This window comes from Globicephala melas, chromosome 10 (genome assembly GCF_963455315.2).
Source record: "Globicephala melas chromosome 10, mGloMel1.2, whole genome shotgun sequence".
NCBI lineage: Eukaryota > Metazoa > Chordata > Mammalia > Artiodactyla > Delphinidae > Globicephala > Globicephala melas.
This window is the reverse complement of record NC_083323.1, coordinates 35447551-35473968: the sequence shown is the minus strand read 5'-3', so window position 1 is coordinate 35473968 and position 26418 is coordinate 35447551. Positions and strand designations below refer to the sequence as shown.

The 26418-nt window shown below is 37.0% G+C and overlaps 1 protein-coding gene across 1 annotated transcript in view; it reads left to right on the top strand.

Moving 5' to 3' along the window:
* Positions 1-26418, top strand: part of TMTC2 (transmembrane O-mannosyltransferase targeting cadherins 2) — an 852682-nt gene that overhangs the window by 649435 nt on the left and 176829 nt on the right. The gene's annotated exons all lie outside the window — the stretch shown is intronic.

Genomic DNA, 26418 nt, shown 5'->3' with positions numbered 1-26418 from the left:
GCCTAGAAACATTCCCCAGCTATTGACCTATGAGCTAGGAAGGTGATAACATTTTCCAGAGTGAACCCACTCTTTTACCTCTTAGGTCTTGTTGTAGTTGTTGTTCAGATTGTCTCCTCGGCCCAAGGAATTTGGATTATTTACTTGTTCCTATTGGAACTAAGGTTTGGAAATGTGGGTTAAAAACAAACGTCTAAATACTGAATGTGAAATCTGTCTCCCTCTACTTTGCCTTTTACCTCATTCTCTCTTTCTATTCTCTTCTCTGGAGAGGCTGGGTTTTTTTCTCTTCCGGACACATTTCTAAATCATTGTTTAATTTGCCCAGGTTCTAATCTTTCTTTAAACTACTGCACAATCTTTTACCCTGGAGCCCCTGTGGAGTTTCTCCTAAGCTTCCCCACAACTCCAAAAACGTCTTCCTCCACAGCTGTGCCATGTTATTCTCATGCAGTCCTTCAGGACTTAGCGTCTTAAATGTTTCTTTATATTCTCTGTATCCAGTAGAGTGAAACTTTGTGTCCTTTACAAGTTAGAGCTTCTGTGACTGCTATTGTAGCTGATGTGTCTTTATAAATAATATTTGGTAGTGATTTTAAAAAATATTCTAAGTAAACAAAGCAACAGTGAGGTGGCATCCTATTGAAACACAAAATGAGAACCAAAATTTTGGGCTTTTGTGTGTAAAGTTCTCAGTTGGTGCTGTAGTAAGTTTGAAATGGAAGAATACTAAGAGAATAGCTTATGCTAATATTCTTTTTATTGTCTCAGGAGATTGGGTTAGTGTTGATGTGGTGTGACCACCCTGATATCTAGATATCAAGCTGGTGATAAGTGAAGCAGGCATGATGTCTTACACAGCCTTCCTCATGACTTTCTCAGGCTAATATTACAGGAGTTACAAGTTATGTACATTTCCTTTGAAATTTCCTATAATACAAGAAACAGTTTTACTTGGTATGTGCCTATGATTTCTCTTTCTTATTTTATCTCATCACTTCTGGTTGGGGAACTGCTAACTGTGGTGCTCCAAGGACAGTGGTGCTTCAAGGACAAAGGACGACCCTGCCTGAAAAAGTTTCAGCATTACATCCCCTACTGGACTCTTAATAGCCCTCCCCACCATGTTGCGATGGTTAAGAAATTCCTGAGCCCATCCGGGAGACGCCCACCTGGGCAACAGGGCCTGTCCCAAATTAGGAAAGGCATATGCCCTGTCCCACTCCCACCCTATAGAAGGAAGGTATATGTGCCTTGACCAGTCAGTAAACGAAAATTTCACCTAGGACCATTCTTTTGTTTTCTGCCTATAAAAACTGATCAATAGCACATGCTCGGTCTCTACTCTCCCAGACTACTAGGAAGTCGGCCTGCTTTTCTGGCAGCCACCCTTCCCTCTAATAAATTCTATCTTCTTTACATTCTGCCTTGTGTCTGGAAATTCTTTTCCAACCCACATGTGGACGACACTAACTATATTATTTTAATGGTTATGACTCATTTTTATTATTTGCATTTTTAAATATTCATATATTATTAGAACACTAAAAAAAAACCTAATTTATATTTAGTTAAAATTTACTCTCGAGTTTAAATTAAGATCTTAATAAAAACTGCTTTTCTCAGTTTTGCATCTTTTTTTTCAACTTAGGGTTGATTCCTATTATTCATTAGTGTTTTCACTATAAAATTTCTCTGTTGCCTTTTTCTTTTGAATGGTAAGAATGAGCTGGTTGTATTAAGTGTGGATGATTATTTTTCTGCTTTTACCTCATTTAAATGTAATGAGAATCAAGAGGAGAAGTGAATGAGAGACAAGTTGGGCAGTGCTCTAATAGTGTAGATTGGGGGGCATCAATATTGACAGATGGTTTAACTAGTTAGACTGACTTGACTCGTCAAATTAGATGGTAAAGGAAGAAGCAAATTTCAGAAAGGGTTAGTGTCGTTTTTCTTGGTAGTCAAACCTAACTACGAGACCACAAAGTTCAATCACTATGAATGTAACACATTCAGGAATATGTGAACGATTGCATTTAGGGATTTCCTTTTTTTTGTCAAGGGGAGTAAGAAAATCAATTGTTAGCTTTCCCTTCCTCCCCTCTTGCCCTCTCCCGTGTTTAGTGTTATATGTGAAAAGGCTGCAATTTTGGCACTAATGTGTATGATCAGTCTCAATTACTGGTCTGAATCTTACTCTGTCCAAATCTTGAACATTCTGAAGGCATATGTGTCACTCTTAATCAAAGCTCTTAGTCCCAAAAGGGAATAAGATAATGATAAGAATAGTACTGCTAAATTTATCTCACAACCTAGCATTTTAGAATCTCTTCTTAAAGTCAGCCATAAGCAGAGACTATCTCAGCAGTAAGATATTCTATAATACTGCATTTCCTTACATATAAATAGAAATATGTAAAGGTTTTATGGTTTCATTGTTTCAGATGTGTTTGAATATCTAAGTAGACTATTAGAAGTCAATGTTACTTTTTTAATCGGTGTTTCCCTTGAACACAGCATATCCCGTTCAGTATGGCTGTAACTTCTTGGTAAAAGTCGCTAGACACTGTGTAAAAGGAATACCAACAGATGGCCAGTGTTCATGGACTTAACTTTTAAGCAGCATCTTTTATGTAGTTCTGACATGTTCAGGCTCAGCTTACTAAATTCATTGATACCTGCAAGGTGGTATTTGTTCAAGTTCAAACAAGGTTCCAGTTAGCCTATTTCCCATAAACCCTTTCTAAATAATTCCCTACCCAAGCTATCCTGGTGTGCTTTTGACGTGGCTGCCATACTTTCCAGCCTGAAACAAAATTATAAGGAAGGAGAAAACCAGAGGGTTATAGGGTTATAAGACTACTTTTGTCTGTTTTATGAATGCTTATTTCTTTAGTAATAAGTAGAAGGATTTGGAAAATAACAATCTTGTTATTTTCAGATTCTAAAGCTCTATGATTCTTTGACCTCATATATTGTGAAAGATGTTATGCATATTAAACACTTAGTTTTGAAAACAAATTTATTCAAGCAAAGAAAATGATTGACTCATGAATAGAAAAAGAGTGACCTGTGAAGACAAATGGCATTTTTTATTTTTCAGTGAGGCTTCAATTTTTTTTTTTTTTTTTTTTTTTTTGCGCTACGCGGGCCTCTCACTGTTGTGGCCTCTCCCGTTGCGGAGCACAGGCTCTGGACGCACAGGCTCAGCGGCCATGGCTCACGGGCCCAGCCGCTCCGCGGCATGTGGGATCTTCCCGGACCGGGGCACGATCCCGTGTCCCCTGCATCGGCAGGCGGACTCTCAACCACTGCGCCACCAGGGAAGCCAAGGCTTCAATTTTTAATTTGAAAATTGAAGTAATTTTTTTTTTTTTTTGCGGTACGTGGGCCTCTCACTGTTGCGGCCCCTCCCGTTGCGGAGCACAGGCTCCGGACGCGCAGACTCAGTGGCCATGGCTCACGGGCCCAGCCACCCCGCGGCACGTGGGATCCTCCCGGACCGGGACACAAACCCGTGCCCCCTGCATCGTCAGGTGGACTCTCAACCACTGCGCCACCAGGGAAGCCCTGAAGTAATTTTTGATCTTATTAAATAAATTCATTTCAATGAACTGTAAAGTGAATGCGTCTAAATATATTGATTTATCCACATTTATATATTTTATACATTAATAACCTGTAAGGATAAACACAATAAATATTCCAAAATACTTGTTTTTTTCCTAAAATGAGTTTTATTACAAGAATGAGAAGGTATTAATCTTAATATTATTATAGAAAATGTTTCCCAAGGGATATCTCTAAACATGTATTTAAAAAAGAATAAATTGACTGTTGACCTGGCATAAGGTTTGGCTTAGTAGTTTAATTGTGGGAATGTATTTTCCAGACTTTGAGATCTCTAAGATAGCCGCATGAATCTGTATTCTTGCTTGGACTCATAGTTCTTTACCTCTATCTTTGTTCCTTTTCCCTCTGTATTAGTCTACTCAAGCTGTCATAAAATATCACAGCCTGGGCGGTGTGGGAAAAAAAAACAACAGATACTTATTTGCTCACAGTTTCGGAGGCTAGAAGTCCAAGATAAAGTTCTGGCACCTTTGGTTTCTAGTGAAGGATCTCTCCCTGACTTGGAGAGGGCCAGCTTCCTTCTGTGTCCTCACATGGCCCTTCCTTGGTGTGTTTGCATGGGGATGGAGAGAAAGATCTCTGCTGTCTCTTCTCAAAAGGATATTAATCCTATTGGATCTGGGCCCCACCTTTATGACCTCATTTAACCTTAATTATTTCCTTAGAGGTACCATTTCTAAATACAGCCACATGAGGTTAGGGCTTCAATACATGAATACTGGGGAGATTCAAACCTTCAGTCTATAACATCCTTTTATTTCTCTTTCTCAGACAATAGGTCTTTCATTTGATGCTCTGTGACCATATAATTTCCCTTTGCAGCTTCATGTGGTGTGTTGCTTCCTTCCTTCTGGTTTTTCCACTGCTGAATCGTACCAGGCTGCAACTCACACTCTAAAGGTATAGGTGCTGCTTTACAGAGCACCTTCAATACCCTTAACATTTTTAGGAGCCTACTCTCACTTTCTCATAGAATCTCTTTTCTTTTTCCTACTCTCTACTTTCTTGTGGTTGGAGAGAAAGCTTCTCTCTGGGTATGGTAGAAAGAATGATGGGTACTTCCTCCTCTCCACGGTGTCTGGGTCTTAATCCCAAGAGCCTGTGAATATGTTGTTAGATGGCAATAGGGAATTAAATGACAGGTGAAATAAAGCTCGCTCACCAGTTGATTTTGAAAGTAGATTATCCTGAATATTTGTCTAGGCCTAATGTAATTACAAGATCCCTTTAGAATGCAGAAGAAAAAGTCAGAGTCAGAGATGTGAAGATGCTGTGATACTGGATCTGAAGATCGCTGAAGGGCTCACAGAAGTGTAGGTGACCTCCAGCAGCTAAAATAGGCAAGGAAATTGATTGTCTTTAATGCCTCTAGAAGGAATGCAGCCCCATCAAGACGTTAGTTCTAGCCCAGTGAAACCCATATCAGACTTTGACCCTCTAGATCTGCAAGATTATAAAGTGTTTTGGATTTTAAGCCAGTAAGTTTGTTGTAATTTTTTACAGAAGCAGTAGGAAATAAACACATTGGGGAACCCAGGAGGCCAATAGATATAGTTGCTAAATGATCAGGTCCCTGGTTTACTATCAATCTGGATGGGAGCAGCTTCTTAATCTCCAATTCCTAAACACAAAACTTCTTAGAAACATCTCTCTCGAGAACCATATCCCATCTTAGAAGGTAACCAGTGTTATTTTCAAGTCTTATTCCTGGTTGTTCACTATCCCTAGTGGCCAGCAGAATCTCCTTTCTGCTTCGCAGAAGCTCCTGGCTGTTTAGTCTAATACATACCATACGTGGAATTGTTGCTTTAGTTAAGAATTTCTCATGTGTGGTCTGGATCATCCTCATGAGAATAACTTGGGGTGCTCTACCCAAGACTTGCTGAATCAGTATCTCTGGGGTTGGGGCTCTGGAGTCAGTATGTTTAATGAACATTTCAAGTGATTTTAATATCCACTAACATTTGAGATAAATTTTTCTCACTTATAATGATATTTATGAGAATAGTTTTTACAAATGTCTTAGATGCTAAAAGATTGTTTCACAGTAAAATAATTCTACATGGATATATATACCTAGAAACAAAATATTTGCTTCTGACTTCTAAATGATTATAAACTAGCGACCACATGTTTCTGAGAAACTTTCCATCAAGCTTATATCATTATACAATATCTTACGCATTAAAGACCCAATGGCAGTTTTCCTTTTTGGCATTTTCAGGAAAGCCAACGGTTTTCACATTTGCCTTGAGGTTTACTTGCAAGTAAACCTTGTTTATTATCACGTCATTCCTATACTACTTCCTACTGCTCTTTTGGAGTATGGGCCTTGAAGTACAATGTAAGTCTCAATAGTTTTCAATATTTTTTATGATTAAAAATATCCAGTTTCTTAGTCCAGGGGGCCGCAAGCTATGGTCCACTACTTACTTTTATAAATAAAATTTTATTGAAACACAGCCATACTCATTCATTTATGTATTGCCTTTGGTTGCTTTTTGCTATAACCATAGAATTAAAGAGCTGTGACAGGGACATTATGGCTCACAAAGCCTAAAATATTTACTAACTGGCTTTTTTTAGAAAAGGTCTACCAAACGCTGCCTTAGCCTGTTAGTAATTCCTCTTTTTTTTTTTTTTTTTTTTTTTGCGGTACGTGGGCCTCTCACTGTTGTGGCCTCTCCCATTGTGGAGCACAGGCTCCGGACGCGCAGGCTCAGCGGCCATGGCTCACGGGCCCAGCCGCTCTGCGGCATGTGGGATCTTCCTGGATCGGGGCACGAACCCGTGTACCCTGCATTGGCAGGTGGACTCTCAACCACTGCGCCACCAGGGAAGCCCAGTAATTCCTCTTTTTAAAATTTATTTCCTGTCTTAATTTTTTTGCACTCAAATCTATGTTATGTTTTGTCTTCTGGGATACAAAGGATGGCAAGGTGGTTCAGCAAAATAAACTTTGAACTAGAACAGAGAATCTTGAGCTCTGCCATTTACTGGCTGTGTGGCATTCAAATTCTCTGAACATCAGGTCTCTCATCTATGACTCATTAAATGAGTTCTTGCATATAAAATGTTTAGCACGTTCCCTTTGCATGTGGTCTACCTTTGTGACCTTGTTAAATTATCATTTTTAAAGTAGAGCCCTGGGGTCTTGGAGGGTGAGCCTTGGTTTAACAGAAGATCACAAGGGAATTGAGATAGAGAAGTTTATTACTTCCTGGAGAAGGTACATGGCATGCCTTAAGAGGCCACATGGGGAGGTCAAGGCAGGATGCAGGCAGAGAGATGGCAGGACCTGGGGCACATGCCTTTAATAAAGTCCATAGCTGGAGTGCTTTGGGCTAAGTCCAGAATAATCAATTCAAACCAAAAGGAGTAGGGGCTTGATATGCTTCTTGAGTGTCTTATCTAAGGAGCACACCAAGGGAAGGCTTTGGGAGGCAGGGAAACTGTTTATCACAAGGGCCATTAGAGGATTCTTATAATGAACTTTCATTTACTTGTGACTCTGCAGGCTGTTATCTAGGGCATGTGCTCCAGGGAGGGGCTAGTGTCCATTCAAATCCTCTGTAGGCTACTTGGTCACTTACAGTGGAGCCAAGGAAGCAGTATTATAGAGTAGCTTAGCTACACCCTCAACATTTACTTTTATTATTTGTAATGATTTATTGTGTCCAAGTAAAAATGAAGTATATAATAAAGCCTATTTTAAAATGATAGTTTTCTTTATATTTACCTTGGGATTCATGTATATATTACATACTTTCTGCATTATAGATATATCAATAGCTTCGGTTCTGATTCAGTTCTACTAGATGCTGCAAACATACAAATTAGTGACTCTTCTGAGCCTCCTTTTTCTTATTTATAGGATAGAGATCTTCTAGAATGATCATAACAGGGTTTTATGTTGTTTCTTTTGTATGAAAAATTGATAGTGCTTTAGCACAGTACTGAGTAATTAGTAGTTAATATGTGATCAATAATTATTGATTATTCTAACCATTATAAGGATTTTTTATCAAGCAAATATTTATTGAATATTTATTATTGGTGAGACGGAACTATTGGCCAGAAAATATCTTGGGGATATCAAAATGAACAAGATGTACTTTTTTTTTTTTTTTTAAGAATATATCTGTCCTGTCCTGCCCTTAGGTTCATCAGAACGATTTTTTTTTTTTTTGAAGATGTTGGGGGTAGGAGCTTATTAATTAATTAATTTATTTTTGCTGTGTTGGGTCTTTGTTTCTGTGCGAGGGCTTTCTCTAGTTGTGGCAAGCGGGGACCACTCTTCATCGTGGTGCGTGGGCCTCTCACTATCGTGGCCTCTCTTGTTGCTGAGCACAGGCTCCAGACGCGCAGGCTCAGTAGTTGTGGCTCACAGGCCCAGTTGCTCCACGGCATGTGCAATCCTCCCAGACCAGGGCTCGAAACCGTGTGCCCTGCATTAGCAGGCAGATTCTCAACCACTGCGCCACCAGGGAAGCCCCCAAGATATACTTTTTAGCTTCAATGAGCTCACAGTCTAGTAAGGCAAGTGTGTGTGTGTGTGTGTGTGTGTGTGTGTGTGTATAAAATTAGTTGCCGTATGTTGTGACAAGTGTTATACATAATTAAGGCACCTAAGAATCACAGTCGTCACCCAATGAATGGAAGAGTTAACTGTTTTGGAGATGGTTAAGGGAGGTTTCCAGAGGACATGAACTTAACTCCAAATCTTGAAGTGTAAGTAAAAGTTTAACATAGTTGGATATTTAGGAAAAGAACAGTTTCAGTTGGGGCAATAGTATGTGCAAAGCATAGAAATAGAACAACATACTGAAGTCAAGGAAATGCAAGGCTGTTAAATTGACTGAGGTGTAAGTGACATTGGGGAGAGTTGGGATGTGAGGCTGGAGATGTGAGCTGAGGCCAGCTCATGGAAAATCTCTTAAAATAACACAAAAGAGTTTAGATTTGGTACTGTAGGTGATGAGGTATATTGAAAGGTTTTAAATTTTTTATTGAATTTTACATTAAGGTGTTTTGAGCAGGAGTTTCAGAATCATGTTAGAATTTTTCACGATAATTATAAATGCCACAACAGCTACAGTTATGTTCTTGGCATTCTGCATGCTCAGTCTGAAACTTTACAATGTGTCTTCTAAATAAGCATTATTTCCCTGTTTGAAACCGAGGCTCCAATAAGTCAAAGGTCCATAGTAACAATAAGTAAGTGAAAGAGTAAGAAGACATAATCGGAATGTTTATTTTCAACTTCCTATTTTCATCACTACACATCGTACTCTTTCTAAGAATACTCTGCAGTTTGTAAGATAGGAAAGAGATGAGATAGGGGCTGAATCGGGACAAGGAGAACTGTTAAGAATGTATTCAGTGTCACAAGAGGGAACAAGGGCATCTCCTCACTTCCCATTTCCCCTTTTTTACTGTCTTCTACTTCCTTCCTGGCACAGTCAGTACCACAGCCAAAGACATGGAGCAAGGAGGGTGGACTGTGGAGCTAGATGAAGAATCAGTCCAGAGTTGAGGAGCTCCATGGAGGCATGAGATAGCAGGCCTGGAAAAAGAGGACATGGGACCACATGGGACTGCTGCAGGGGCAGCAACGGGAGGAGATGGTTTATGTGTTGGAAGATGGGCTACATCAGACAAATAAGTAAATTGAGCAAATGAATAAATATACTGAGTCAAGTTTCTCAATCCTCGAGGAGATATAATACAATCATGCATATGGGGAAGACTTGGAAGAACTCTTGGTTGTTAGATGATAGTATGGGGCGTCAGGTAAACTCCTAGTATGTACATGTATTACATATGTGATATTATATAGTTGTAATTATATAGATGCCATACAAATGTTTCCTCGTTCTGAGAGGGCTTAGAAACAATGATGTCTCAGGAGCAATGAGTGTCCCAAGTGGCCAGTATTTGCTTTCTAAGTATCATCCTCCCTTAAAGGAGAAATGGCTGATGATAGGTTGGGGCAGAGAAGGTCCAAGATGTGCCTTAAACATGTTATTCAAAGAAAGTTAAGTCCTCAAAAATAAAATGTCTCAAAGTGATAAAATAACCAGTTTGAAGGCACTCTCAATAGATGAATAGAAGGGGACTTGAGTATCAAAACAATGATAGTCATTAATTATTTTAATAAAATAAAATCTATTAATGTATGCTAATAAATATTAATTAAGCAAGCAAGTAGGTAAATGGCAGAGCAATGGAAAGCTATTCCTCAGAGTTCCAGTAAGTGTTGGAAGTAGAGAATCACCATTTGACACCCATCAGATGAGGTTGATTCAGTTGGAAATTATCCATGGATGCTAAGGCTGGTAGGTAGAATTTGAGAAACAGGGTATTAGTGTAATCTTGGAATACCTAATCCGTTACAATACTAATACTAATCCATTACAATCAGGAAAATTGTGAATTTAAGGTGGAGAAAGCTGTTAGACACCACTAAGACCAGGTCATCAGCATTTATATCATTTGGGACAGGTTGACATTGTGTGCTTCCTGATGTTCTATACCACAAAGAGCACAGCATCATTTCTGTGGTTTCCGTCCCAATGCATGGTCTGAGTCTGGTCATGAAGACTCTGTAGATGGGCCCAGGCTAAAAACCATCTACAAGCTATAAGACCTGTTCTCTTCAAAACTGTAAGAGTATGAAAGGCTGAGAAAGACTCAAGAATTATTCGAGATTGAAGGAGTCTATAATACACAATACCTAAGTATAAGCATATTTCTAAGATCTTAGACTAGCAAGAAAAGGGACATTGTGAGGTGTTCTATCTATTTCTGGGGAAAAGTGTTCCCCGTAACTTAGTGATATAAAGCAAATGCCATTGTATTATATCTCATGATTTTTTTTTAGGTCAGGAGTTTGGCCAGGTTTACCTGAACAATTCTTCTGTGCAATGTGGTATTGAACGTTGGCAGGTGGGCAGAAATGGAGGGCCCACTACAGCCTCAATCATATTTCTAAAGACTTGGCAGGGGAAGACTGGGCTCAGCTGGGGATTTCAGAGGGACAGCTTACCTGTGGCAGCTCCAGCATAGTAGTCTCAGGAAATCAGACTTCTTTATATGGCAGCTCTAGACGCCGCACACAGTACTGATGAGCAATCATTAACGTCAACTGATTCAAGGGTAGAGGAATTAGACAACACATCTTGATGGGAGAAATAGCAAAGTCATTGCAGTCATCTTTGGTCTACCACAGTGGTACAGTGAGCAAATTTGGAATGGGGTCTGAAAAGGTGGCAGTGTTACCAATGCTGAATAACTGATTAGGAGGGTTATATGGTATTTCATATAGATGTGTGTTCTAGTTGTAAAGAAATACACACTGGAGTGTTTGAAGTATTTAAGGATAATGTGGTATTACATCTGCAGCTTACTCTCGAAAGTTTCTGGAAAGGACTTAGACATATTTGTGTGTATTTATGTACATGTATATATACATATTGTCTATGTGTATATACATATATGTATATAGAGGGTGGCACAATGGGGCAAATGTGGTATAATATTAACAATTGGATATTCTGGTTGAAGGTGATATGGGAATTCTGGCTGCTTTTCTGTATGTTTGAAATTATTTCAAAATATAAAATTTAAAGAGAAAGGAAAATTTAAATTTAAGGAAAAAAATGATTAGAGTCTCAAGTAAGGTAGCTGCAATGGACATGAAGAGAAGAGGATGAATTGATGATAAATAAGACTTTAATAGACAACTGGATGTTAGATTGAGAAAGATAGGTTGCTTGGAACACTGTCATAAGCACAGAAGTTCCATTGGCTGCTCATTAACAGAGAGAAGCAGACTAGCAAAGCTTGCCAATAACACTTTGCACTGACATTTTGCTTTGTCCTTTAATGATCACCCTGGAAAACAAACAATCCGCCAAGTTTAATTTTAAAAAGCATTGAGACTGTTTAAACAGAGTCAGATTTACTTAAATGTATAATGGATTCCTTCATTCGTAATAAAATCTGTGGCTCTTTCTTATCTGATGGAAAAATTCTTCTACGTAAGCATATTCCAAATGGATGAATAGACTAAGTGTGAGTAATGTGGTTTAGTTTGTGCATAGTACACACTTCCACAAGAGAAGAAATTCTTTCATAATAAAAGTATATCTTAAAATATATTTTAGGGTTGAAACAATCTTATTTATTGTATGAAATGCAGTGTAGAATGAGTGTGTGGTGGATTCCGTGTGAATTACTCAAAGGTCAAAAAGAAAAGGTATAAAGCAATGAGATTTAGAACAAGGAATCTGAGGACAGTGTTATAAAGAAGTTTATATGAATAAATAAAACCTTTCTTAAGGTATGACATGTGGAATGAATGTTACCTCACAGTATTTTGAAGCCTTAAAATAAATATCCCAATCGTTTTCAGTATCTCTGCTCAGGATGTAAAGTTGACAACCATCTCCATGGGGGGTGCTGACATTTTGCTGGAACGTTATGAAAAGAGAGCTCCTGCTGTGGATAGGAAACACTATTTCATCAAAACTAAGAAATCAGAAGTCAAATATACTGTAAAGGGAAGTTCTTATCAGCTTTATTAAATGTAGCCATTTTTTTTCTCTGAATTCTTTGACAACAGGTATGTAATTTTATTTCATGGGTTAAAAAATAGGTGGAATTGTGGCAGGAATTATTTAGATTAGTTTTCATGAGTTAGGATGGTTGTAGAAAACAACAAAAAATGGCAGATTTTTTCTAAATTTGAATTATGATGTGAACCATCTCAGGTGCTTCATAAAGCACTTAACCTATATCCAACAGCAACAGTAAATCTAGCTAGTGATATAGCATGCTTCTCCAGTGTGTGTGCCCATGTATGCACTTGTGTCTGCATTGCAGGAAATGAAAGTGGACATGTAGAAGGGAATGAACTGAAGATGAAGAAAGGTGACTTTAACTGACAATTAGAAAGCCTTATAGATGAGAATTAGAAAGTCTTATCAGAGACTTTAGCTCTCTGAATTCACTTTATTTTGCATATGTATGTGTACATCTATGTATTTTTGTTAAAAATCATAAGATTTCTGATATTGATTCTTTTTTTTGTTTGTTTGTTTTTTGCGATACGCGGGCCTCTCACTGTTGTGGCCTCTCCCGTTGCGGAGCACAGGCTCCGGCCACGTAGGCTCAGCGGCCATGGCTCACGGGCCCAGCCGCTCCGCGGCATGTGGGATCCTCCCGGATCAGGGCATGAACCCGTGTCCCCTGCATCGGCAGGCGGACTCTCAACCACTGCGCCACCAGGGAAGCCCTAGATTTCTGATATTGATTCTTAAGAATTCTATACTAGTCTTTTGTTTCTTACTTGATAGTTGAAGTAATCACTTAAATATAGCATATTAAATAATCATGTCTGTATTAGTTATCCATCACTGTATACCAAATTACCTCAAAACCTAGCAGCTTCAAACGACATTTATTGTCTCACAGTTTTGGGGGTCAAGAATCTATGCACAGCTTAGCTATATGCCTTTGACTCCAACTTTCTCACATACTTGCAATGTAAGGGACAGGCTGGGGCTATAGATATTTCAGTAGGGGAGCCTCCAAGCTCACTCACATGGCTGTTGGCAGGCCTCAGGTCTGGCTGTTTGTTGGTGGGAAACCTCAGTTGTTTGCCGTGAAGACCTCTGTGTGGAGTTACTAACAACACGGCAGTTTATTTCCCCCCACAGTGAGGTGTACATGTGTGAGAGGGAGAGACAGGGACTGAAGTCAAAGTCTTTCTGTGTCTAATCTTGGAATTGACATCTAATCGCTTTTGAAGTATTATTTGTTAGCAGCAACTCCCTAGGTCCAGTATTCACTCAAAAAATGATGTTACACAAGGATATGAGTACCAGGAGGTAAGAATCCCTGGGAACCAACCACCATGATGTTAAAAGTTCTTGGTCACTCCTGGATCATGAATTTCTCCCTTTGCAGCTTTCTGCTGGACTCTGACCTATTGCCAAGTTAAGCCATTGCTTCTTTCCTTCCTGCTTCTCTTCTATTCCCTCTTTTATCAGCTTTCTCCAATTCCCAAAATTTATGTTTTAAATCAGTGGTCATCAAACTGAGAATTCCAAAGAATTACATAGGCAATTTCTACATCAACTTTATGTTCTCTTTCCTAATATCGTTCTGCCTGAGATATTCCTGGACTCACAATGGCACTTTTCCTTTACAGATGTAAAATAATCCTCAGTCCTCTGACCATCCCTTTCATTGCTCCTCAATCTTGCTATGGAGCATTGCTCCTGTATATATAAACCTCTGGGATACAAACAAATGAGAGGTATCCTTCAATGGTTAATTAAGGTAGCCTAAAGTCTGAGTGCTTCCCCATTTTTCCTTTCCTTGTGTATTATCTTTTTCAGAATGAAGCATGATTTTTACAAATTGGATATTTTGGTCTTTTGAGGTATTCTGAATTCAGATATATGGTCATATATGGTCTTGAATATTAAGGACAACTCTCTTTTTAAATATTTGCCTCCTTATCCTTACCTCCATCCCCATTTCCACCACTTTAAAAAACTTTTTTTTTTTTTCTGGATGGAAGAGTCCTTGGGAGCAAAAATTACTAACCGCTAAAAGTGGCATTTTCAAGTATTTAAACATAAGCAATTCTTAACTATTCTAGACCCTAATCTCTGGGGTGTATAATTAGTTAGAAATAAAAACAGCCACAAAAGTTAAAGCAGAATAGGTTAGTTTAAAAAAAGCTCACTAAAGTATTTTCTGGGAGTACAAAAATGATCTAGGTATGCTGGATAAAATCCAAAGATAAAACTTGTATGTTTTCTTTTTTCAAGACCTTAATATGTATATTTTTAAAAGGTAGCAAAAATTGATCTTTATCAAATCATGTGTAATATGTCCCAATCACAGTCAAGCTTCACGTTATTTCCTTCTACAAAATGCTTAATATTTTATGCCTTCCCCCCCATAAATTTATTTATTTATTTATTTTTGGCTGCATTGGGTCTTCGCTGCTGTGCGCAGGCTTTCTTTAGTTGCGGCAAGAGGGGGCTACTCTTCGTTGCAGTGCATGGGTTTCTCATTGCAGTGGCTTCTCTTGTTGTGGAGCATGGGCTCTAGGCACACGGGCTTCAGTAGTTGTGGTGCAGGGGCTTAGTTGTTCCGCGGCATGTGGGATCTTCCTGGACCAGGGATTGAACCCATGTCCTCTGCACTGGCAGATGGATTCTTAACCACTGCGCCACCAGGGAAGCCCAATATTTTATGCTTTTTTTGACAAATATCTTTAACCAAAATTTTTTTAGCTAGTAGACACAATATTCAGCACATTATGCTTTTTTCTTTGGTTAAAAACAGAAAACTAGAATATCTAGACAGATCAATAAGGAAACAACATACTTAAATGATAATATAGACAAATTGGACCTAATAGACATATACAGACCATTTCACCCAACAGCAGAAGAATGTACATTCTTAAACATCTATGCAACTTTCTCCAGGATAAATTAAATATTAGCTCACAAAACAAATCTTAACAAAGTTAAGATTTTAAGAAGATTGAATTTAAGAAGATTGAAATCATACCACGTGTCTTTTCTGGCCACAGTGGAGTGAAACTAGATATCAATAGCAAAAGGAAACTGGAAAATTTACAAATATGTGAAAATTTAACAACACACTCTTGAACAACTGTTGGGCCAAAGAAGACATCAAAAAGGAAATTAGAAAATACTCTGAGGCAAACAAAAATGAAAATACAACATAAAAATCATAAGAGATACAGCAAAAGTAGTACTAAGAGAGAAGTTTGTAATGTGTGCCTACTTAAAAAAAAAAAACCTCAGACAACCTAACTTTATATGCCAAGGAACTAGAAAAAGAACAAACTGAATCCAAATTTATCAGAAGGAAGGAAATAACAAAGATTAGGGCAAAAATAAACAAAATAGAAAAATAATAGGAAAAAATCAGGAAAACTAAAAGTTACCTTTTCAAAATGAAACAAAATTGACAAACCATTAGCTAAATTAAGGAAAAAAGAACACATAAAATCAGAAATGAAAGAGGAGACATTACAACTAATACTACGGAGATAGAAAGGATCATGAGTGACTATTACGAACAATTATATGTTAAAAAATTAGATTTCTTAGAAGAAATGGATAAAATCCTAGAAATATACAATTTGCAAACACTAAGTGATGAAGAAGTAGAAAGTATGAATAGACCTATAGCTGATATAGAGAATAAATCAGTTATCAAAGCTACCCAACAAAGAAAAGCCTAGGTTGAGTTTGTTTCACTGATGAATTCTATCAAATATTTAAAGAGTAATTGATGCCAACCCTCTTCAAACTCTTCCAAAAAACTGAAGAGGAAGGAACTGTTACAAACTCATTTTATGAGGCCAGTATTACCCTAATACCAAAGTCAGACAAAGATGCCTCAAGAAAATAAAATTACAGGTCAGTATCCCTGAGGAACATAGATGTAAAAGTTGATCACACACCATAGCCTAGTGGAATTTATCTCTAGGATGCAAAATTGGTTCAACATATTAAGATCAATTAATATGATGTACCATCCTAACGGAATAAGGAATTAAATCACATTTCAGTAGATGCAGAAAAAGCATTTGACAAAACTCAACACTTTTCAGAATAAAAACTCTCAAACTAGGATTACAAGGAAACTACCTCAACATAATATAGGCCATATATGAAAATCCCCCTGCTATCATCATACTCAATGGTGAAAAGCTGTATGCTTATTTTCTAAAATCAGGAACAAGATAAGAATGCCTACTCTCACCTCTTCTATTCAACATAGGAGTAGAAGTCATAGCTGGAGCAGTTAGACAAGAAATGGAAAAGGCATCCCAATTGGAAAGGAAGAAGTAAAATTGTCCCTGTTTGCAGATAACATGCTTTTATATATAGAAACCACTAAAAACTCCATAAAGAGACAAACCCTTAGAACTAATAACAAATTGAGTAAAGTTGCAGGCCACAAAATCAAAATACAAAAATCAGTTGCATTTCTGTACACTAACAACAAACTACCTGAAAAGAAATTAAGAAAATAATTTTATTTTCACTAGCATAGAGAAGACTAAAATACTTAGCAATAAACTTAACCAAGGAGGTGAAAGACATTTATATCGAAAACTGTAAAACATTGATGAAAGAAATTAAAGAAAACACAAACAAATGGAAAGACAACCTGTGCTCATGAATTGGAAAAGAATATTGTTAAAATGTGCACTACCCAAAGTGATATATCAAAATTCCAATGGCATTTTTTTACAGATAAATAATTCTTTATATAGAATCATAAAAGTTCACAAATAGACAAATCAGTCTTAAAAAAGAACAGAGCTGGAGGCATCATGCTGCCTGACTTTAAACTATATTACAAAACTATAGTAATCAAAACAGTACAAGACTTGAATAAAAAGAGACATATAGACCAAAGAAACAGAATAGAGAGCCCAAAAATAAACACAAACATATAAGGTCAACTAATCTTCAACAAGAGTGCCAAGAAAACACAATGGGGAAAGGATAGTCTCTTCAATAAATGGTTGAAAAAAAACTGAAAAATCATATGTAGAAGAATGAAATTGGGCTCTTACACTATACACAACTCAGAATGGATTAAAGACTTAAATGCAAGACCTGAAACTGTAGAACTTCTAGAAGAAAATGGGAAAAGCTTACAGATTTTGGTCTTGGGAATGGTTTCATGGTTATGAAACCAAAAGCACAGCAACAAAAACAAAAGTAAGCAAGCAGGACCATATCAGACTAAAATACTTCTTCACAGCAAAGGAAACAACAGAGTGGAAAAACAACTTAGGGAGTGGGAGAAAATATTTGCAAACCATATATAAGGGGTTAATACCCAAAACACACAAGGAAACCTGACAACTCAATAGGGAAAAATTTAGAATCCAGATTAAATAATGGTTTATGGATCTGACCATACATTTCTGCAGAGAATATATACAAATGGCCAAAAGGTACATAAAAAATGCTTAATGTCAGTAGTCATCAAGGAAATGCAAATTCATACCACCGTGAGATATCCATTCATCCCTATCAGGTTGGCTATTAGAAAAGCAAAAAGTGATGACCAGGATGTGGAAAACTGGAACCCATGCACATTGTTGGTGGTAATTCAAAATAGTGCAGTTGCTATAGAAAATAGTGTGGAGTTTCCTCAAAAAGTTAAAAATAGAACTGTTGCATAGAACCAGAAATCCCCCTCTGGGTATTTATGCAAAAGAATTGAAATCAGAATCCCAAAAAGATATCAGTACTTCCATGTTCATTGCAGCACTATTCACAATAGCCAAGAGGTGGAAACAACCTAGATGTCCATGAACAGATTAATAGATAAGGAAAATGTGGTATGTGCATATAATGGAATATCATTTTGCCTTAAAGAAGGAATTCTGACAGATAGTACAACATTTGTGAACATTATGATAAGTGGTATAAACAAGTCACAGAAAGACAAATACTTCATAATTCTATTTATATGAGGAATGTAAAATAGTCAAATTTATAGCACCAGAGTGAAATGGTGGTTGCCAGGGGCTGGGTGAAGGGGGAAATGAGTTACTTGTCAAGGGGCATAAAGTTTCAGTTAAGTAAGATAAACTCTAGAGATCTGTGTACATGGTATGTATAGTCAAAAATAATGCATTGTACACAACAATTTTAAGAGAGTAGATCTCTTGTTAAGTGTTCTTACTACAATAAAATAATGAAACTAGGAAAGTAGAGTCATCATGTAGAATGAAATTGATAGTTAATTTTTGTTCTTGTTTCTTATTTAATCATTCATAAAACCTCAACTCCAGTTTTGAGGAATTTATGCATATGCAAACAAATACATTCCCCAAAGGAATTCCTCACTTCATAAATAACTTAATATTAGCTACTCATTGTATTGGTTTATCATAAAATAATAAGAAACAAGATATTTATATATTAGTTTTCTAAATTCTAAAAATTTAACTGTATTAGATCTGTAATACTACTTTTAACATAATGCCTTTTACTACTATATTTTATCTATCTGACTACATCTAATTATTTTGGTGTATTTTGTAAAATTCATTAAACTTGAATTGAAAAATAAAGTTAGCATACTTTTTTCCTGACATAAAGTAAGATTGACTGATTTTACGATGTGAACTTGTTTTGCCAACTAGATTATACAGTAAATATTTTAAAATGTACTAAATCTGCAGAGGCAAGATTTTGATTAAAATGCATTTGTTATATTAAACATAAGAGATACAATGTCTGTTTCCTCCCTCAATTGTAAGTTTATCAAGGGTAAGTTGCATTCATCATGTTGTTATATTCAATGCTTAGTGTGGTATCTAGTATAGATTTTCTTCTGTTGTTGATTTGTAATTTAATTGCATTGTGGTTGCAGAACATAAATGGTGTGAGGTCAGTTCTTTTAAATTTATTAAAGCTTGTTTTCTGACCTAGCATATGATCTCTCCTGGAGAATATTCCATATGGTCTTTTTTTTAAAATTATTTAATTTTTTTTTATACAGCAGGTTCTTATTAGTTTTATACACATCAGTGTGTACATGTCAATCCCAATCTCCCAATTCATCACACACCCACCCCCCGCAGCTTTCCCCCCTAGAATCTGAACCATTTTCTAGGTTCTACATGTATGTGTTAATATACGATATTTGTTTTTCTCTTTCGCTTACTTCACTCTGTATGACAGTCTTTAGATCCATCCACGTCTCAACAAATGACTCAATTTCGTTCCTTTTTATGGCTGAGTAATATTCCGTTGTGGGTATGTACCACATCTTCTTTATCCACTTGTCTGTCGATGGACGTTTAGGTTGCTTCCATGACCTGGCTATTGTAAATAGTGCTGCAGTGAACATTGGGGTGCATGTGTCCTTTTGAATTATGGTTTTCTCTGGGTATATGCCCAGTAGTGGGATTGCTAGATCATATGGTAATTCTATTTTTAGTTTTTCAAGGAACCTCCATACTGTTCTCCATAGTGGCTGTATCAATTTACATTCCCACCAACAGTGCAAGAGGGTTCCTTTTTCTCCACACCATCTCCAGTATTTATTGTTTGTAGATTTTTTGATGATGGCCATTCTGACTGCTGTGAGGTGATACCTCATTATAGTTTTGATTTATATTTCTCTAATGATTAGTGATGTTGAGCATCCTTTCATGTGTTTGTTGGCAGTCTGTATATCTTCTTTGGAGAAATGTCTGTTTAGGTCTTCTGCCCATTCTTTGATTGGGTTCTTTGTTTTCTTGATATTGAGCTGCAGAGCTCTTTGTAAATTTTGGAGATTAATCCTTTGTCAGTTGCTTCATTTGCAAATATATTCTCCCATTCTGAGGGCTGTCTTTTCATCTTGTTTATGGTTTCCTTTGCTGGGCAAAAGCTTTTAAGTTTCATTAGGTCCCATTTGTTTATTTTTGTTTTTATTTCCATTATTCTAAGAGGTGGATCAAAAACGATCTTGCTGTGATTTATGTCAAAGAGTGTTCTGCCTATGTTTTCCTCTAGGAGTTTTATAGTGTCCAGGCTTACATTTAGGTCTCTAATCCATTTTGAGTTTATTTTTGTGTATGGCGTTAGGGAGTGTTCTAATTTCATTCTTTTACGTGTAGCTCTCCAGTTTTCCCAGCACCACTTATTGAAGAGACTGTCTTTTCTACATTGTATATCATTGCCGCCTTTGTCATAGATTAGTTGACCATAGGTGCCTGGGTTTATCTCTGGGCTTCCTATCTTGTTCCATTGATCTACGTTTCTGTTTTTGTTCCAGTACCATATTGTCTTTACTACTGTTACTTTGTAGTATAGTCTAAAGTCAGGGAGTCTGATTCCGCCAGCTTCGTTTTTTTCCCTCAAGACTGCTTTGGCTATTTGGCGTTTTCTGTGTCTCCATACAAATTTTAAGATTTTTTGTTCTAGCTCCATAAAAAATGCCTTTGGTAATTTGATATGGATTGCATTGAATCTGTAGATTGCTTTGAGTAGTATACTCATTTTCACAATATTGATTCTTCCAATCCAAGAATATGGTATATCTCTCCATCTGTTGGTATCATCTTTAATTTCTTTCATCAGTGTTTTACAGTTTTCTGCATACAGGTCTTTTGTCTCCCTAGGTAGGTTTATTCCTAGGTATTTTATTCTTTTTGTTGCAATGGTAAATGGGAGTGTTTCCTTAAATTCTCTTTGGGATTTTTCATCATTAGTATGTAGGAATGCAAGAGATTTCTGTGCATTAATTTTGTATCTTGGAACTTTACCAAATTCATTGATTAGCTCTGGTAGTTTTCTGGTGGCATTTTTTAGGATTCTCTACGTATAGTATCATGTCATCTTCATACAGTGACAGTTTTACTTCTTCTTTTCCAATTTGTATTCTTTTTATTTCTTTTTCTTCTCTGATTGCTATGGCTAGGACTTCCAAAACTATGTTGAATAATAGTGGTGAGAATGGACATCCTTGTCTTGTTCCTGATCTTAGAGGAAAGGCTTTCAGTTGTTCACCATTGAGAATGATGTTTGCTGTGGGTTTGTTGTATATGGCCTTTATTATGTTGAGGTAGGTTCCCTCTATGCCCACTTTCTGGAGAGTTTTTATCATAAATGGGTGTTGAATTTTGTCAAAAGCTTTTTCTGCATCTATTGAAATGATCATATGGTTTTTATTCTTCAGTTTGTTAATATGGTGTATCGCATTGATTGATTTGAGTATATTGAAGAATCTTTGCATACCTGGGATAAATCCCACTTGATCATGGTGTATGATCCTTTTAATGTGTTGTTGGATTTTGTTTGCTAGTATTTTGAGGATTTTTGCATCTGTGTTCATCAGTGATACTGGTATATAGTTTTTCTTTTTTGTAGTATCTTTGTCTGGTTGTGGTATCAGAGTGATGGAGGCCTCATAGAATGAGTTTGGGACTGTTCCTTTCTCTGCAATTTTTTGGAATAGTTTGAGAAGGATGAATGTTAGCTCTTCTCTAAATGTTTGATAAAATTCGCCTGTGAAGCCTTCTGGTCCTGGGCTTTTGTTTGTTGGAAGATGTTTAATCACAGTTTCATTTTCATTGCTTGTGATTGGTCTGTTCATATTTTCTGTTTCTTCCTGGTTCAGTCTTGGAGGGTTATACCTTTCTAAGAATTTGTACATTTCTTCCAGGTTGTCCATTTTATTTGCATAGAGTTGCTTGTAGTAGTCTTTTAGGGTGCTTGGTATTTCAGTACTCTCCCTCTTTTTTTCTTTTCTTTTCTTTTTTTTTTTTTTTTTTTTTTTTGCGGTACACGGGCCTCTCACTGCTGTGGCCTCTCCCGTTGCGGAGCACAGGCTCCGGACGCGCAGGCTCAGAGGCCATGGCTCACGGGCCCAGCCACTCCACAGCATGCGGGATATTCCTGGACCAGGGCACAAACCTGTGTCCCCTGCATCGGCAGGCGGACCCTCAACCACTGCGCCACCAGGGAAGCCCTCTCTCCCTCATTTTTATTGATGAGTCTGGGTAATGGTTTATCAGTATTGTTTATCTTCTCAAAGAACCAGCTTTTAGTTTTATTGATCTTTGCTATTGTTTTCTTTGTTTCTGTTTCATTTATTTCTGCTCTTATCTTTATGATTTCTTTCCTTCTGCCAGCTTTGGGTTTTGTTTGTTCTTTCTCTAGTGCCTTTAGTTGTAAGGTTAGATTGTTTATTTGAGATTTTTCTTGTTTCTTTAGGTAGGCTTGTGTAGCTATGAACTTCCCTCTTAGAACTGCTTTTGCTGCATCCCATAGGTTTTGGATCATCGTGTTTTCATTGTCATTTGTATCTAGGTATTTTTTGATTTCCTCTTTGATTTCTGCAGTGATCCCTTGGTTATTTAGTAACGTATTGTTTAGCCTCCATGTGTTTGTGTTTTTTTCATTATTTTCCCTGTAATTCATTTCTAATCTCATAGCGTTGTGGTCAGACAAGATGCTTGATATGATTTCAGTTTTCTTAAATTTACTGAGACTTGATTTGTCACCCAAGATGTGATCTATCCTGGAGAGTATTCCGTGCGCACTTGAGAAGAAAGTGTAATCTGCTCTTTTGGATGGAATGTCCTATAAATACCAATTAAATCTATTTGGTCCGTGTTGTCATTTAATGCTTCTGTTTCCTTATTTATTTTCATTTTAGATGATCTGTCCATTGGTGTAAGTGAGGTGTTAAAATCCCCCACTATTATTATTTTTATTATTATTTATTTTTTAACATGTTTATTGGAGTATAATTGCTTTACAATGGTGTGTTAGTTTCTGCTTTATAACAAAATGAATCAGTTGTACATATACATATGTTCCTATATCTCTTCCCTCTTGCATGTCCCTCCCTCCCACCCTCCCTATTCCACCCATCTAGGTGGTCACAGAGCACTGAGCTGATCTTCGTGTGCTATGCGGCTGCTTCCCACTAGCTATCTATTTTATGTTTGGTAGTGTATATATGTCCATGCCACTCTCTCACTTTGTCACTGCTTACCCTTCCCCCTCCGCATATCCTCAAGTCCATTCTCTAGTGGGTCTGTGTTTTTATTCCCGTCTTGCCCCTCGTTTCTTCATGACCCTTTTTTTGTTTTGTTTTTTTTTTGCTTAGATTCCATATATATGTGTTAGCGTATGGTATTTGTTTTTCTCTTTCCGACTTACTTCACTCTGTATGACAGACTCTAGGTCCATCTACCTCATGACAAATAACTCAATTTCATTTCTTTTCATGGCTGAGTAATATTCCATTGTATATATGTGCCACATCTTCTTTATCTATTCATCTGTTGATGGACACTTAGGTTGCTTCCATGTCCTGGCTATTGTAAATAGAGCTGCAATGAACATTTTGGTACATGACTCTTTTTGAATTATGGTTTTCTCAGGGTATATGCCCAGTAGTGGGATTGCTGGGTCGTATGGTAGTTCTATTTTTAGTTTATTAAGGAACCTCTATACTGTTCTCCATAGTGGCTGTATCAATTTACATTCCCACCAACAGTGCAACAGGGTTCCCTTTTCTCCACACCATCTCCAGTATTTATTGTTTGTAGATTTTTTGGTTATGGCCCACTATTATTGTATTACTGTCGATTTCCTCGTTTAGAGCTGTTAGCAGTTGTTTTATGTATTGAGGTGCTCCTATGTTGGATGCATATATATTTATAATTGTTATAGCTTCTTCTGCGATTGATCCCTTGATCATTATGTAGTGTCCTTCTTTGTCTCTTGTAATAGTCTTTGTTCTAAAGTCTATTTTGTCTGATGTGAGAATTCCTACTCTAGCTTTCTTTTGATTTCCATTTGCACGGAATATCTTTTTCCATCCCTGCAGTTTCAGTCTGTCTGTGTCCCTAGGTCTGAAGTGGGTCTCTTGTAGGCAGCATATATATGGGTATTGTTTTTGTATCCATTCAACAAACCTGTGTCTTTTGGTTGGAGCATTTAATCCATTCACATTTAAGGTAATTATTGATATGTATGTTCCTATGGCCATTTTCTTAATTGTTTTGTCCTTGTTTCTGTAGGTCCTTTTTTTCTCTTGTGTTTCCCACTTAGAGAAGTTCGTTTAGCATTTGTTGTAGAGCTGGTTTGGTGCTTCTGAATACTCTTAGCTTTTTGCTTGTCTGTAAAGCTTTGATGTCTCCATCGAATCTGAATGAGATCCTTGATGGGTAGAGTAATCTTGGTTGTAGGGTCTTCCCTTTCATCACTTTAAGTATATCACACCACTCCCTTCTGGCTTGTAGAGTTTCTGCTGAGAAATCAGCTGTTAACCTTATGAGAGTTCCTTTGTATGTTATTTGTTGTTTTTCCCTTGCTGCTTTGAATAATTTTTCTTTGTCTTTCATTTTGGCCAGTTTGATTACTATGTGTCTCAGTGTGTTTCTCCTTGGCTTTATACTGTATGGGACTCTCTGCACTTCCTGGACTTGAGTGGCTATTTCCTTTCCCATGTTAGGGAAGTTTTCAACTATAATCTCTTGAAATATTTTCTCTGGTCCTTTGTGTCTCTCTTCTCCTTCTGGGACCCCTATAATGTGAATGTTGTTGTGTTTAATATTGTCCCTGAGGTCTCTTAGGCTGTCTTCATTTCTTTTCATTCTTTTCTCTTTATTCTGTTCTGCAGCAGTGAATTCCACCATTCTGTCTTCCAGGTCACTTATCCATTCTTCTGCCTCAGTTATTCTGCTATTGATTCCTTCTAGTGTAGTTTTCATTTCAGTTATTGTATTGTTCATCTCTGTTTGTTTGTTCTTTAATTCTTGTAGATGTTTGCTAAACATTTCTTGCATCTTCTCGATCTTTGCCTCTATTCTTTTTCCGAGGTCATCTTCACTATCATTATTCTGAATTGTTTTTCTGGAAGGTTGCCTATCTCCACTTCATTTAGTTGTTTTTCTGGGGTTTTATCTTGTTCCTTCGTCTGGTACATAGCCCTCTGCCTTTTTATCCTGTCTGTCTTTCTGTGAATGTGGTTTTTGTTCCACAGGCTGCAGGATTGTAGTTCTTCTTGCTTCTGCTGTCTGCCCTTTGGTGGATGAGGCTATCTGCCCTCTGGTGGATGAGGCTATCTAAGAGGCTTGTTAACTTTCCTGATAGGAGTGACTGGTGGTGGGTAGAGCTGCTCCATATGGTCTTGAAGAATGTGTATTCTCATATTCTTGGGTGGAGCATAAGTAGTCTGTTAAGGTTAGTTGATTTATAATGTTCAGGTTTTCATTTATTTCTTAACTGTATTTTTATAAAATACTGAAACTGAGGCTTTGAAGTTTTTGTTGTTTAATTGTCCATTTCTCACATCAATTATATTGGTTTTGCTTTATATTTTGGGGTGCTCTGTTGTTAGATGCATATATGTTTTTAACAGAATATTTTCCTGATGGAAAGACCCTGTGATCATTATAAAATATCCCTCTTTTCATACAAAAATTTTTGTGTTAATGGCTATTTTGCCTGATACTAGTATAGCCACTGCCATTTGATATTTATTTTCTGCATGTCTTCTGTGTTTTCACCTGTTTCTCAATTCTTCCTTTGTTTGTATTAAATAGATATTTTCCAGTGTATCTTTGAAATGTATTAGGTGTTTCTTTTTTAAGTGTTTTTTTTTTTTTTTTTTTTTTTTGGTTTCTTGTTGCCTTGGGGAAGATAATTAGCATCTTAATCTAGTTTGGATTAATACTAACATATATTCAATACTACAGAAAAATTTAGCTGTAATTCGTCCTTCCCACATTGTACAATGTTCAAATGAATTGCATCATTAAAAGTTATAAATCCATCAAAAAATGTTTTAGAGATACCTTCAAGATGGTGGAGGAGTAAGACGTGGAGATCACCTTCCTTCACTTCCTATGTATCAGAAATACATCTACATGTGGAACAACTCCAACAGAACACATACTGAACGCTAGCAGAAAACCTCAGACTTCCCAAAAGAGATATATATTTTTTTCTTTCTCTCCTTTTGTACGTGTGTATGTATATGCAGCACATTAAAAAGATCATACACCATGATCAAGTGGGGTTTATCCCACGACTGCAAGGATTCTTCAATATACACAAATCAATCAATGTGATATACCATATTAACAAATTGAAGGAGAAAAAACATATGATTATCTCAGTAGATGCAGAAAAACTTTCGACAAAATTCAACACCCATTTATGATAAAAGCCCTCCAGAAAGTAG